This window comes from Ambystoma mexicanum, chromosome 7p (genome assembly GCF_040938575.1).
Source record: "Ambystoma mexicanum isolate Mex_15411 chromosome 7p, UKY_AmexF1_1, whole genome shotgun sequence".
Taxonomy (NCBI): Eukaryota; Metazoa; Chordata; class Amphibia; order Caudata; family Ambystomatidae; genus Ambystoma; species Ambystoma mexicanum.
The window spans coordinates 948,790,650-948,803,090 of NC_090939.1; the positions used below are offsets into that span (position 1 = coordinate 948,790,650).

The 12,441-nt window shown below is 42.2% G+C and overlaps 1 protein-coding gene across 1 annotated transcript in view; it reads left to right on the forward strand.

Annotated features, from left to right (window-relative positions):
* LOC138526476 (organic solute transporter subunit alpha-like) overlaps positions 1 to 12,441 on the forward strand; it is a 428,149-nt gene that overhangs the window by 37,111 nt on the left and 378,597 nt on the right. The gene's annotated exons all lie outside the window — the stretch shown is intronic.

The window sequence follows — 12,441 nt, forward strand, 5'->3', positions numbered from 1 at the left end:
AAACATGGGCTGTGTCTGTGGGAGTTTTGGACAGGTTCCAAGCTTGTTTTAAAAAGGGAGTGGGAACATTGATGAATTGCTTTTGCTGCAATTGTTAGCCGCTCAAGTGATAGAAACCATAAGGCCACTATATGTGGCTTTTTTGGATCAATTACAAGCCTTTGAGTATGGGAATCGGCAAAAGTTATGGAAAAAACTATTCCAGAAAGGCTGTCCTAGCACGTAACTAAATATGTTAGTGGCCCTCCATTCTAATACTAGGATCAGGATTAGATTGGGCCAAGAAGGTAATTATACTTGATGGATCGATACACATTGTGGACTCTGCCAAGGATGTGTCCCGGCACCCTTTCTTTTTAATTTTTCCATTAGTGACATTGGCACTTCTCTGCTTAAAATAAATGCATGCCCAACCTGGGATCCTTTCAGATATAACAGGTAGCACATGCAGATAATTTGGTTACATGTGACCAGACACCTGTTGGTCTGCAAAGATCTCTGAATGCTTTGTCCAAGTATCTGAAATATATTGATCTAGAAATAAATGTTATTAAAACTAAAATTTTGATTATGAAAGCAAATAATCAGCTTAAAACGAAAAGGACAATTGATAATTGGTACTTGGAGCAGCAAAGGCCTGAGGTGTTGGGGCATTTTAATTATCTTGGTCTAATATTTCACGCTACAGTGAATATGAAGCAAGCTAATTAACTATTACATCCAGTAGTCAAAGCCGCGGCTGCTGAAATGAGAATGTTAGATGAACGGTTTGGATGTTTCTTTATTGCTCCTTTATTTGGATTCTTCTGCATGAATATGATGCCTAAAATATCTGATAGGGCTGAAAATCTTACCGTAGATCTGGACAGGGATAAGTTGGAGACCTTGTTGTGGCGTAGAACCTTATCCCTAGCACATGGGGCCTCGATTAATGTTATCAGGCATGAATTGGGTCTGATATCAATTAAAGCTTGTATAGATTGGAAAAGCTTCAACTCTATAGGAAGAGCTTAGTCCTCCCAGCAAACAGTTTATTGGATAATTTAAAGGAGCAAATGGTTAATGACACATGTAGAGTGTTGAAGCAGTGGATACTCTGCTGTGATAAGCAAATAAATAAAGCAGACTCCAGAGTGGAGTTATTGATCAGTAATCCGAGGAAAATAAAAAAGAAAATTAATGAATATAACTGGATTTTGATCAGGGGAGTTGCTAGGTCTGGAAAAGACCTGGGGCTAAGCTGATGTCGGAACTGTTGGGACCGGGGGCTAGCTAGTCTTTTGGCTGTAGCTCCTGAGATTCTATCCGGGGCTACAACCAAAAGATCAGGGGCTATAGCCCCCTTAGCCCCCCCCTAGCAACGCCCCTGTTTTGAATAAAGATCGCACCATTATTTATCAATTATTTTACCAGGCTGTTCTGGAGGTGAGCACTTTCAATGATGTTTCTATTTATTTATTAAGACATCTCTTGCAATCTTTTAAAGAAGGATTTATGAGATTGAAATTGAATTTGCTACCAACGAAGTAGGTTTTAGGGACAAGATACTGTGAGTGGAACGATTATGTTGTTTTTGTTGTGAGGAAGTAGAAACTTTATTACATCTGTTAATCCAACGCGAATCATTGACTGTGCATCGTGAGTGTCTCTTTGGAAAATGTGTTCACCATAAATCCAGTTTAACGACAGAGCAGTTAGGGAATCGAATTTGAAATGTGCAGCAGACCTCGCTATCACAGATTTAGCAATTGTAAATAGGATTTTAAAATAATACGTTCTATGTAAAGCTAGATGTCAGTGACCATGATGTGTTTTTATTTTAGGAATTATTGAAGACTCTAGCTATTTTTAGAGGTGTGGTGCTGTAATAACAATGTATTTATGTATTTATTTATTAATGGAATTGTATTGGATTATGACAATGTATGTATTTATTAATGGAATTGTGTTGGATTATCACAATTGGATGCTAGGTGTGTAATGTGTGAAAGGTTTAATTGTAAACCGAAGCACACTAAATAAATAAACATTTGCAGCAGCATTCTATCTTCAGTGAGTAATCTTATCTAATGCTGGTGCGGTCCTTTTTACTGTGAATATATCCAGCATATTGTTATCTACTATAACAACCCAATGGTTACCATTTTAATTTACAACCTAAATTGCACAGGATGAATCCATTATGAAAAGAATGGGCAACCTGCTTCAGAGTCTTTAAATCCCTGTGTTTAGGTGATCACCTTATCCTCCCCAGCAAAGTTATCTTTAGATACTTTATTGCCAATCTTTCTAGCCCAACACGTGCTAAAACAAAGTATTCTCCACTAAATCCAGGAGAAAAGTCCATGTAGGAAATGATGCTCGGTCCCACAGCAGTTCTTAGTGTTCCGTGCATGAATAGTGCACTGGGAAACGACTTTGTGAAGTGGTTCAGCCCATATCAGAGACGTCAATGCATATCGTGAATATATCACGTGAGCTACCATGTTGTTTCTTCTGCTATTGTTAACTTCTTTCATCAGTATCTAGTCGCTTCAGTGACATGGTGCCACCACACCCTACCTGTAACTCCCTGGGTGCATCACCTATGCACTGAGCTCAGTGGTTGCCCAGTTAAGATCCTGATTCACAGACGCATTTTGGAATGCTGCAATCCCATTGGAAATCGCTCTATGAATCAGTAGTAAAGGGGCGATTGAGATGGCTGAGCCACAAGCCAACATTAAACAAGTCAAGAACAGAATGAACGGCATGGTGGGACTGAGGCATACAATTGTCTCTGGCACAAATGAAAAAGTGGCCCACATTTGCAAATGGAAATACATCCCTTTTGTGACCGACTGTTTGAGTAATACCCAAGAGGGTGGTTTTTGATAAAATGTGATGCATTTTAAGGAATATTGTCTCAATAACAATGGTCAAAACTACTAGCCACACAATGAAGTAACGTATCAAACTGGCCCACAATGGCCCAAAAAGTGTCCCAATTTGACCCAAAAAACTGTCCCACCCTATAATTTTGTGTTTTTGGTTCGGGCATTGCCCTATTGCCGTATAGGCCAGTCGGAGCCCAGTGAAGGGTAACATTCGGACAATGGTGTGTGTTTGTGGGGGGATGCGGTTCGGCAACAGTACATTCATGAAACAAGTATTGATGTGTTTTGATGGGATTACTGTCGAAAAACTCCTAATTACATTATACAGCTTCAGAAAATAATTAACAGCTCGACGTTCAAACGCAGTTCTTGGAAAAAACTCCGACCTCTCCAATGAGCAAGGACTCCGGTAATGCATGAGTTCATAGAAGGGTTTCCCTAAGTTTCGCAAATCGAGCAAGCTTGCTGTAGTTGTTTGGTTTCTATTAAACTGCGCAAGACACCGTTAAAGAACTAGAAGAATGTGGTCTTGATCGACATCGTCTGTTTCTATTTAAAATAATCCCACAGAGAGACACATCCTGTGGCAGATATCCTGCCCCAGCATGTTTGTGTAACCAACCGCGGAGTCAGGAAATCTGCGCCTTGCTGCGCTCCAAGATGCGAAACCTGCCTTTAATAAAATGGCTGAACACCGAGCCGCGCCGAGTAGTGTGTCCTCCGATGAAAACAGACAGGAAGAAAAAACCGTGCACGTTTTGAAAGCCAATTACGAAATATGTACAATCAGGCAAGAATAAGACCAGATCTACGAAATGTTTTTACCTACTCTCTTTCTGCGTTTGTAGAAAAAACATATTCCTAATTATTAATTATAATCAAGGCATATGAATTCTATTTTACATCACCTGTTTGACCTTACAACTCCAAAATGGGCAGATGAGGGCCAAGATTGTGGGAGGTGACTGGAAAACTAGGTGTCTCGAAGTCATGCACGGGTCAGCAACGCTGTGGTGGGTTGAAGGAATGGTTCAGGGAATCCTTTAGGCCACGTATCCATGTATCCCCAACTCTCCCTATAGCCCTGTCCCTGTCCAGTGATGAATGCATGGGTATGCAATGTTTCCACCCTTTTGACCATATTTGTTATGTCTAAGTCTATCAGTAATTCCGGCCTCTACTCTGTCTTAGCATGCTAGGAATTTCTTGTGGCCAAGAGTTGGGTCATCCCAAAATCACTATGTACCAGCTGGACCTTCCATCCTCTTTGTTTTCTCGTCCCATTCCGTGGCCTCTTTGCATCGTCCCAGGCGTTCCTTTTTGGGTGAAGGCGCTTGAGCACTCCTCTCAAATTCTCTCTATGCTTCAAATGCAGTTGGCATGTATATCCCGAGTTCCTTATTCCTTTGCTGGCACCACTTTACCATGGCAAAGCAGCATTCCGACACCAGTTGTTTCCCTTTCTCACCCTCCCTCTTCTTTTGCACTGGGTACGTCCAGTATTGGGTACTAAACGTATTTTAGCCCCCTTGGGCGGGTGATGGTGAGCATTAGATGCCTTGAGCCCCCTTTAAGGGCCTTTGCCTCACTCAGGACATTTAAGTCATCCTTCGGACACCTAATGGGAGCATTCCCCCACTAGGGGCTACAATGGTTAATCGTTTGCAAGAGTGCACAGGCACCCAAAATAGTTGAACCTAGGAGCTGTAAACTGAAAGCGGCCCTCCTTTCACCTGCTTAATCAAATGTGCTTCTGTTCTGTGAAAAACAACAAAGAGAAATGACTGCACACATTATATTTCACTTCCCTTTTTGTTTTTGGCAAATATGGTAGCGCTAGCGCCACCTATGTGGCAAATCACTGCGAACACAAGAAAGGAGCATGGGGGTTCATTAGCAGGAGACCCGGTTGACATGGAACTGGAAATGCTCAGGCATGAATTTGCTGCATCAGAAAATGTTATTTGTTGTGCCCCTTGGCCATTTAATCTAATATGTGGGTGTTTTACAATGATTCATCCAATCAGGAATCTAGTTGGAAAGCACATGCTTGTATCCTGTACTTGCAAAGTGACCCTTCCTTTGCCTGCTCTCCTCTCATCTGTCGGTGTTTCCAGCTCCCTCCCATCCAGGGTTGCCATATTAGGCTATTTCCCGCATAACTGGGGTACCCAAAAACCATTTCTGCAGGAAATAATCCGAGTGTGTGTTTTTTTTGTTTTTTGGTTGGGGCTACTTGGGTACACCCGGCACAACAGTGTATTTGGAATGCAATTGTATGTGTGCGTGGTGGAAGCATAAAAAGATTAGCTCAAAGTAGGCATCCTTACTTGAAAGATTCGTTGGAGCATTTTCCTTCTAAATTTAGAATCAACTCAATGGCTCGGACGAGCAAGCACTGCCCTTTTCCCAACTCACAGACTGGCCTAGACTCACGCACAGCATCGTTGCTTTGCAGCCAGCACCTTAACCCACTGCATTTCTTTTGTTGTCAGCAAAAGTGCCTTTCTTATGCGGGATAGGACATTAACAACTGAGAGACCAGCGAACAGCGGCAGTTATCTTGCAAATCTGACACTTCAAAATTAGATAAAGTGAGAAACAGAATATAGACCCCTTTTAAAGATTCGTTTATACACATGTCTACTAGCTTGACTTGCAAAAAAAGTTTGATTTATATCCATGAACAAATATTCTTCAATAGCATAACAAAAAGCTGGAAGTTTGTGACTAAGAATCTCCATAACCATCTTAGTTTATTACAGAACTTCTTTTTGTGTGGTATGGTAACCTTTATTTATAAAGCGCCGATACACAAGGCAAGTGATGCAAAGCACTCAAGGAGGGAGGGAACGAGGGGAAAAATAACAGTCATTCAGAGCCCTTGAAGTCTGCACAGGCAGAGTAAGAGCATATAATACAATTAACGGTGTAGAGAACAGCAAATAGGTCTGACAACGATTCTGCAGTTTTTCCAAGTGCATTGAGGGGCCACGATGCAAGAACGGGAGACAGGGAAGATAGATAGACGGTCTTCAAGGCATGGTACTTTCAGATCGTGAAAGTGTAGAAAGCTACAAGGAGAGGGGAAGGAGGAGGACAAGTGCATGGGGTCCAAGTGCACTCAGTCAGTAAGAAACTGGGGTAAGTGCTGTGCAGTAGCGATGAGGTAAGTTCAGGCCTGGAGTCAGTGTGAGAGGACTGGCAAGGGTGCCAGGGACCTGTGAGACTCTGAGGTACACCCAGCGGCCAGTGAGCAGGCTGTGTGGAAAAGGAAGGAGAGAGGGATAGAGCGGAGAGACAGGTTAGGAGGGTAAAGGGAGAGAGAAGGAGGAGGAGACGAGGACTTTCTTAAGGAGTTTACAGAACTTAAGGAGATCCAGCTCATTACAGAGGGTGGCAGAGAAACTATTCCAGAGGGAGGCTCCTGCTGAGGATAAAGATCTCCCTCCAAATCTCTGCTTGGAGAACCGGCTCACACGCAGAAGGTTGAAGGTAGATGAGCGGAGGGCTCAGAAAGGACAGTATTTAGGTAGGCATCATTGCAGATAGGTAGGTCCCAGGCCACTGAAAGCGTTGTGGACAATACAGAGGGTCTTGAACTTGATCCTTGCAGCCACCATGGAGCCAGTGGAGGGATTTCAGCACTGGAGAGATGCGATCCCTGGGCTTGAGGCCAAGGATAAGTCTTGCAGTCTGTTGGATGAGTTGCAGAGGGCGCAGAGCAGATGCAGGGAGGTTGAGAAAGAGGCTGTTGCAGTAGTCCTGCCTTGTGAGAACCAGGGCTCTGGGGACAGTGAGCCGGTAAGGTGAGAAAAGGAAGAGTACCTCTGAGGGGGTGCAGCTGGTAGTTGGACTTTTTAGAGATGTCCGAAATGTGATTGGAGAAGGAGAGAGTGGAGTCGAAGATGACCCCAAGGTTTTTTGCCTCGCAGGTGGGTGCGGGCACAGGTTCAGGAGAGGCCAGCCAGAGAGAGAGTGGGAAAGTGGGAGCAGGAGTCCCAATGCAAACGATCTCAGTCTTACTGGCGTTGAGGCATTTGACGTTTGCAGCACACCATGACTGAATTGTGGACAGACAGTCAGATATGAGCAAGGTAGAGGAAGTGACTGAGGGTAGCTGGAAGGAGAGTTGTGTGTCATCCACATAACACTGGAATTTAGAGATGAAAGTGGTAATCAGAGGTGCCAGGGCAGCCAGGTAAACGAAGAACCAGGGGGATAGGTTAGCACCCTGGTTGAAAGAGTGATGGTAGAACAAAAGGGCCCAAGTTCCACCTGGGATGGGTGTTCAGAAAGGAAGGAGGTTAAGCATGCCAGACCCTGACCTGTGATTCCCAGGGTGTCACGGAGACGTTCAATCAGGATGTTGTAGCTTATCGTGTCAAAGGCAGAGTAGAGGTCAAGAAGAATGAGGACAGAGGGTGTCTTAGTGTCAAGATATGAGAGCACGTCGTCATGGGTGTTGAGAAGCTCAGTTTATGTACCTCTGGATGCTCTAAAGCCAGACTGATGGTCGTGGAGGCAACCAGCAGATTCAGTGTGGAGGGTTGAGTCTGAAGTGTGTGTCTGAAAATGGTGAACATACAGATGGCAGTAAATATATAATGTTTCAGGCTTTCATTATTTTGCAATCTGGCACTTAGTTTTCCCTTTCAGGAGGTGAAAAATAAAGTTGCAATGATATTATTTGAGTTTGGTATGTTTCTTCAAGGATCTACCTGCTTTCAGGTTGCTGCAATTAGTGTTGAGTGCAAATAAACTCTTATCATGCAGTATTGGTGTAGACCTTGAAATCCAAAACCTAAATATTTGTACCAAGTAAAGCTTGGAAGGTATGTGATCAAGTGCTTAAATTGCAGACTGAGTTAATATCCCTGCTTCACTGTTTAGCCAGTGTGCTGTCTAGGACAAACTATTTAATCTCACACTGATTTAATTGCACACATTAGAGTCCTTATAAGGGATCAAATTCACATGTGAAAAAAGCACCCTAACAATGGGGCAAATTTCATGATTTTAAGGACCAAATGGTGTACTCTCAGCTCCCCTGTTAGTAGTTGGCTCCCAATGGCGTCACTTGGAATTGCACTATTGGTACATTGACCCTCATTCAGTCCAACATTACTTGATTTGACAGGTGAATATATGGACTCGCCAGCCACTCAATTCCCCAGATATTGGTGTATAGGGGACAGACTGTGGCAGTACACTCTCTCACCATGCGCTGCAACTTTCTCGCTAACAGAGCTACCACTTTCTCTCTCTCTCTCTCTCTCTCTCTCTCTCTCTCTCTCTCTCTCTCTCTGCGCTGTCACTCCCTATCGCTGCACTGACACTCTCACCTTGCTCTGCCACACTCTCTCACCTTGCGCTGTCACTCTCTCTCCACACCCTGTCTCCTTGTGCTGTGATTCTCCGTTTCACCCAGCCACCTTAAAAGATATCCCCTCTTGCACCCTCATTCCATCTTCTGCAACTCTCACCTTTTATCACTGCCCTGACTTTTTAACTCATCCTTCCTATCACGCCCTCACGTTTTCTCTGACATTCCCACTCTCACCCTTTCTCGCTCACATCTATTCTAGCTAACCATCAATGGCACCCTCTCTCAAAGGCTTCCTTCCTTGCTTTATTTCTGTACTCATTCACTTGCATACTCTGCATCCCTTCTCACATCCACCCTTCAAACTGTGCACTCTCCTCCTTGCACCCTGGTGCCTATGAATGCAAAATGCAAAGAACAGCATTAAACGCCAAAAACAATTAGATGTGCCATGCTTGTTCTTCTTGCATGCTACAACATTATGCAGAAACAATCCTTGGAACACATAATAACTTATGAGGTGTCCAGCTGTGTGCACGATGTCTCAGTCTCCCATTGTTTAATCACCTTCACATTCTTAAATGTTATTCTTAGCAAACAGAGGGCTTTAAGTGACAAGTAACACAATGCCATGTTATGCTGACGTGTACCTCTCTATATCACAAAGCTATACGCAAATCGAAACATGTTTATTTTGCGCATCAGGTTGAAGTCTCTATCAATCAACCTAGAAAACTTTTTTGCGCTCTCTCTCCTGCCCTTCTTTGGAGGTTATCTCGTCCTCTCAGTCGCTCTGCGACTCCCTGTCTCATTTCTTTAGAGAACAAATTGAGAATATCCAAGCAAGGATTTGTTCCTCTGGGCTACAGATTGGTGAGCTACTTAGGCTGGTTTCTCTGCCCAATTCGTCTCACCTGTGGTCCATGCTCCCTGTCTTTATGCCTCATAACATCATCAAGGCTGCAGCTAAACTGAAGTCCTCCTCCCCCACTGACCCTATTCCGCTCCCAGTGTTGAAAGAAGTTATGCCCCGTATCGCTGGCTAGTTCTGCAGGTAGTCAAGCTTTCTTTTAGTTCTGCTCTATCCCTGATATTTTTTCCGAAGCACGCCTCAGTTATCCCTTTTTTGAAAAAAACTTTCAAGGTTTCCGTCCTATCTCTTTACTTCCTGTTTTGATTGAGTTATTTGTTGGTGTCTCTGTTGCAGCTGCAAGACTCTGGACTCTGGCTGGTGCCGGCTCCAGAGAGTAAGTTTAGGCAAGCAAGTAACTTGTTTCTCACTGCCAGAATGGGCTCTGTTTGGGAGTTTATTTTGACAATGGTAATCACAAAGTTCCTTTTGTTATTATTTAATTCCTATACGTTTTTACGGGCACCTTTAGACACCATGATGTTACTTGGTATGGTTTCTGGTAGCCCCTCACTAACTAGTTTATTCTGAGTAAATACCATTTAAGTTACTTTTGTCGCTCTCTTGTATATACTACCTTTAAATATGACCCACCTTTTTAAAGTGACCGAACGCTAGATCAACCTGTATATCATTCTCTTGAAATGATTTGCAGCAATTTGACAAAGTGGAAAGAAACTCTTCCTTACTGCACTGTTAACTTAATGTTATTTATTTACATTATCTAGTAGTTTTCGGTGGTCTAATCCTATGGAGCTTGAGTTTGTTTTTCTTTCTGACCAGTCTGTTAGTGGTTCCCGGCCAGACTCCCCTGGGCTTCTCTACGCTTAGTCTTCAAGCATTTTCTGAGTTTTTTCATTCAATGATGCATTTTTTTCCAAACACTATTACATAATATTGCACTGCGAGATTCCTGGTTTAGTAGACTCTTTTTTTGTAGGACTCAAGTGCCTTAGTCCCTTCTTGCGTTCAGGCTTTCTCAAATGATTCAGAGTATGGCCTAATTCCTGCTTGGGTCATCTTCAACATCAAACAGTATGAAGGGTAAGATGATGATTAAACCCCCAAAAAACATTTCATTTGATGTGTGTCCCTTTTCCCCATGGCTCTACCATGCTATGGTCCTCTTCTGATCCAGTCAAAGTGACACCTCTCAAATAATATCCTTATTTTGCTCAGAGAATGGTCTTCCTGTCCTATGCTACTTTTTACTTTCATAAATTACTTTTCTTCTCTGTCCTTTGGCTTCCAAGACAGAAGGGAATAGGTCACAAGGGAAAGTACAGAAATTGTTCACATGCTTTGTTCGAATATAAAATGTCACACGATTGGCATGATCTGTTAATGTGTGAAATGTAACCACATGAGGCTAAATCCCCACCGATTTGGCCCATTTATTATTGTGTCCTTTACCGATTGACGGGTATTTATTGTGATTGAAGCATTAATGTTGAGAACCCACTGGAGGGATACTAATATTTGTCAGCATTTGAACAGATTCTATGTCTTCACCTGAATGAAGGGACGGCACCATACTTAAAGTATTAGAACTGGAATTGACATTTGCACCTTGAGGACGACCCATAGGTCGAAACACGTGTCGGCTGTCCAAGTTTTGAATAAATTCCTCTTTTTAAAGCAAGCATATGAGATTTGAAGAAGTTTTTCAATTAAGATATTTTGTGGACTATCATACAACATATGGTGTTAACGAGGGCACGTGGTCCCTACCCACTACTAATATTTTTGTTCCTTCATGCTTCGCAGCTGTGTGCATGAACTAGCTACCCAAGCTCACTACAGTTTATCAGTCACGGACACTTATTATAGGCTTTAATCGGTAATAGATCTGTATCTAAGAGACAAAGAGACATATATTGCTACCTGTATGCCCACAGTGCACTCCAATGGGAGAAGAAACCCCCCAGTCTATTTGTTTAGCAAGTAGTTAGCGTAGGTTGTCTAATTTACATGATTCCAATTGCAACATTCAATGTATACTCTCAATATTATCAACAAAGAAATTCAAAAAAGCATTAGTTTGAAAAAGGAAAAACAACCTTTTACTGGTATTTTTGGGTTTCAGAAAAGCATGAGACAGTAATCTTTGTAGATATATTAGGACAAACAAAATAACTTAGGATAACTTAGGATTTATGTATCAAAACAATTCAATTACACCATACAGATGTTCTTTCTGAGCAAATGGAAAATAGGCTCTATAATTGTAATGTTATGCCCTTGTCACCATATATGGGGTTCACATTGTGAAGGAAGAGATTTCTGAAGTGCAGTTATGCAAATATATAACGTCTTTCAGCCTAAAAGGATATCAGCACCTATAGGGGAGAGGTTCTTGCCAATTAGGAGACAAATTGACATTTTTGGATTTGAATCAGTGAGGCTCGTACGAGATTGGGTTGCTTGGTCTAGAGATACATCGCACAAGTCTCACTTGCACTATCTGCCTTGTTGTTCTATCACATTGCTGTGTGTTCTGTGTTAACCATCCTTTTTCTTTGGTGATCATTGGCAATAGCCTTGGTGTGTCTGCGTGGCATAGTGATCATTAACATTGCTAAAGGGTCTGTGACTGCTGATGCAAGTTGTTAGAGTGTTCATAGATCTCATTTCTAAGATCCAGATATTGCAGGTATCCATAAAAAATGTAGCCAACAAAAATGTAGTCAGTGAAAAAGTCGTTGGCGAAAATACCTCTGCAGTGAAAAAGTTTCAAAGCAAAAAAGAGTCAAAAATACAGCTGAAAAGAGCCAACAATGTAGTGCTACTCGGGTAATTGTTAGGTATAAGGTGGTTTAGTGGGTTTATGATTGGCAGGTTTAGGGTAGGGATTGGGGTTAGGATAAGGATAGGGTTTAAGGTTAGAGTAAATATGTTGGTTTTTGGTTAGTGGTTAGGGAAGATTAAGTGTCAGGTTAAGTGTCAGGGTAAGTTTTAGGGTATGGGTTTGGTTAGTATTAAAGAAAGAGATACAGGGTTTGGAAAGAGATGGTGATTTTGGCGTACGATAACGGTTAGGATAAACCTAGTGGTTAAGGTAAAGTAAGCATTAGGATACGTTTTAGAGTTGCAGTTAGTGTAAGGTTAGTATTATAGCAAGGGTTTAGGTTAGAGCAAGGGCTATGCATTTATGTCGAGGTGGTGATGGAGTTGAAAACAGGTTCACTGTTCATTTTCTATTGATTTTGCATTCCGTAATATGCAAATAAAATGCATTATTGTGCTGAAGGGTTAGTATTCTGTGAGAGTTCAGGGTAGGATAAGGGTTGTAATTAGAGTTAGGGGAAGGTTTAAGAATGGGGTTAGGG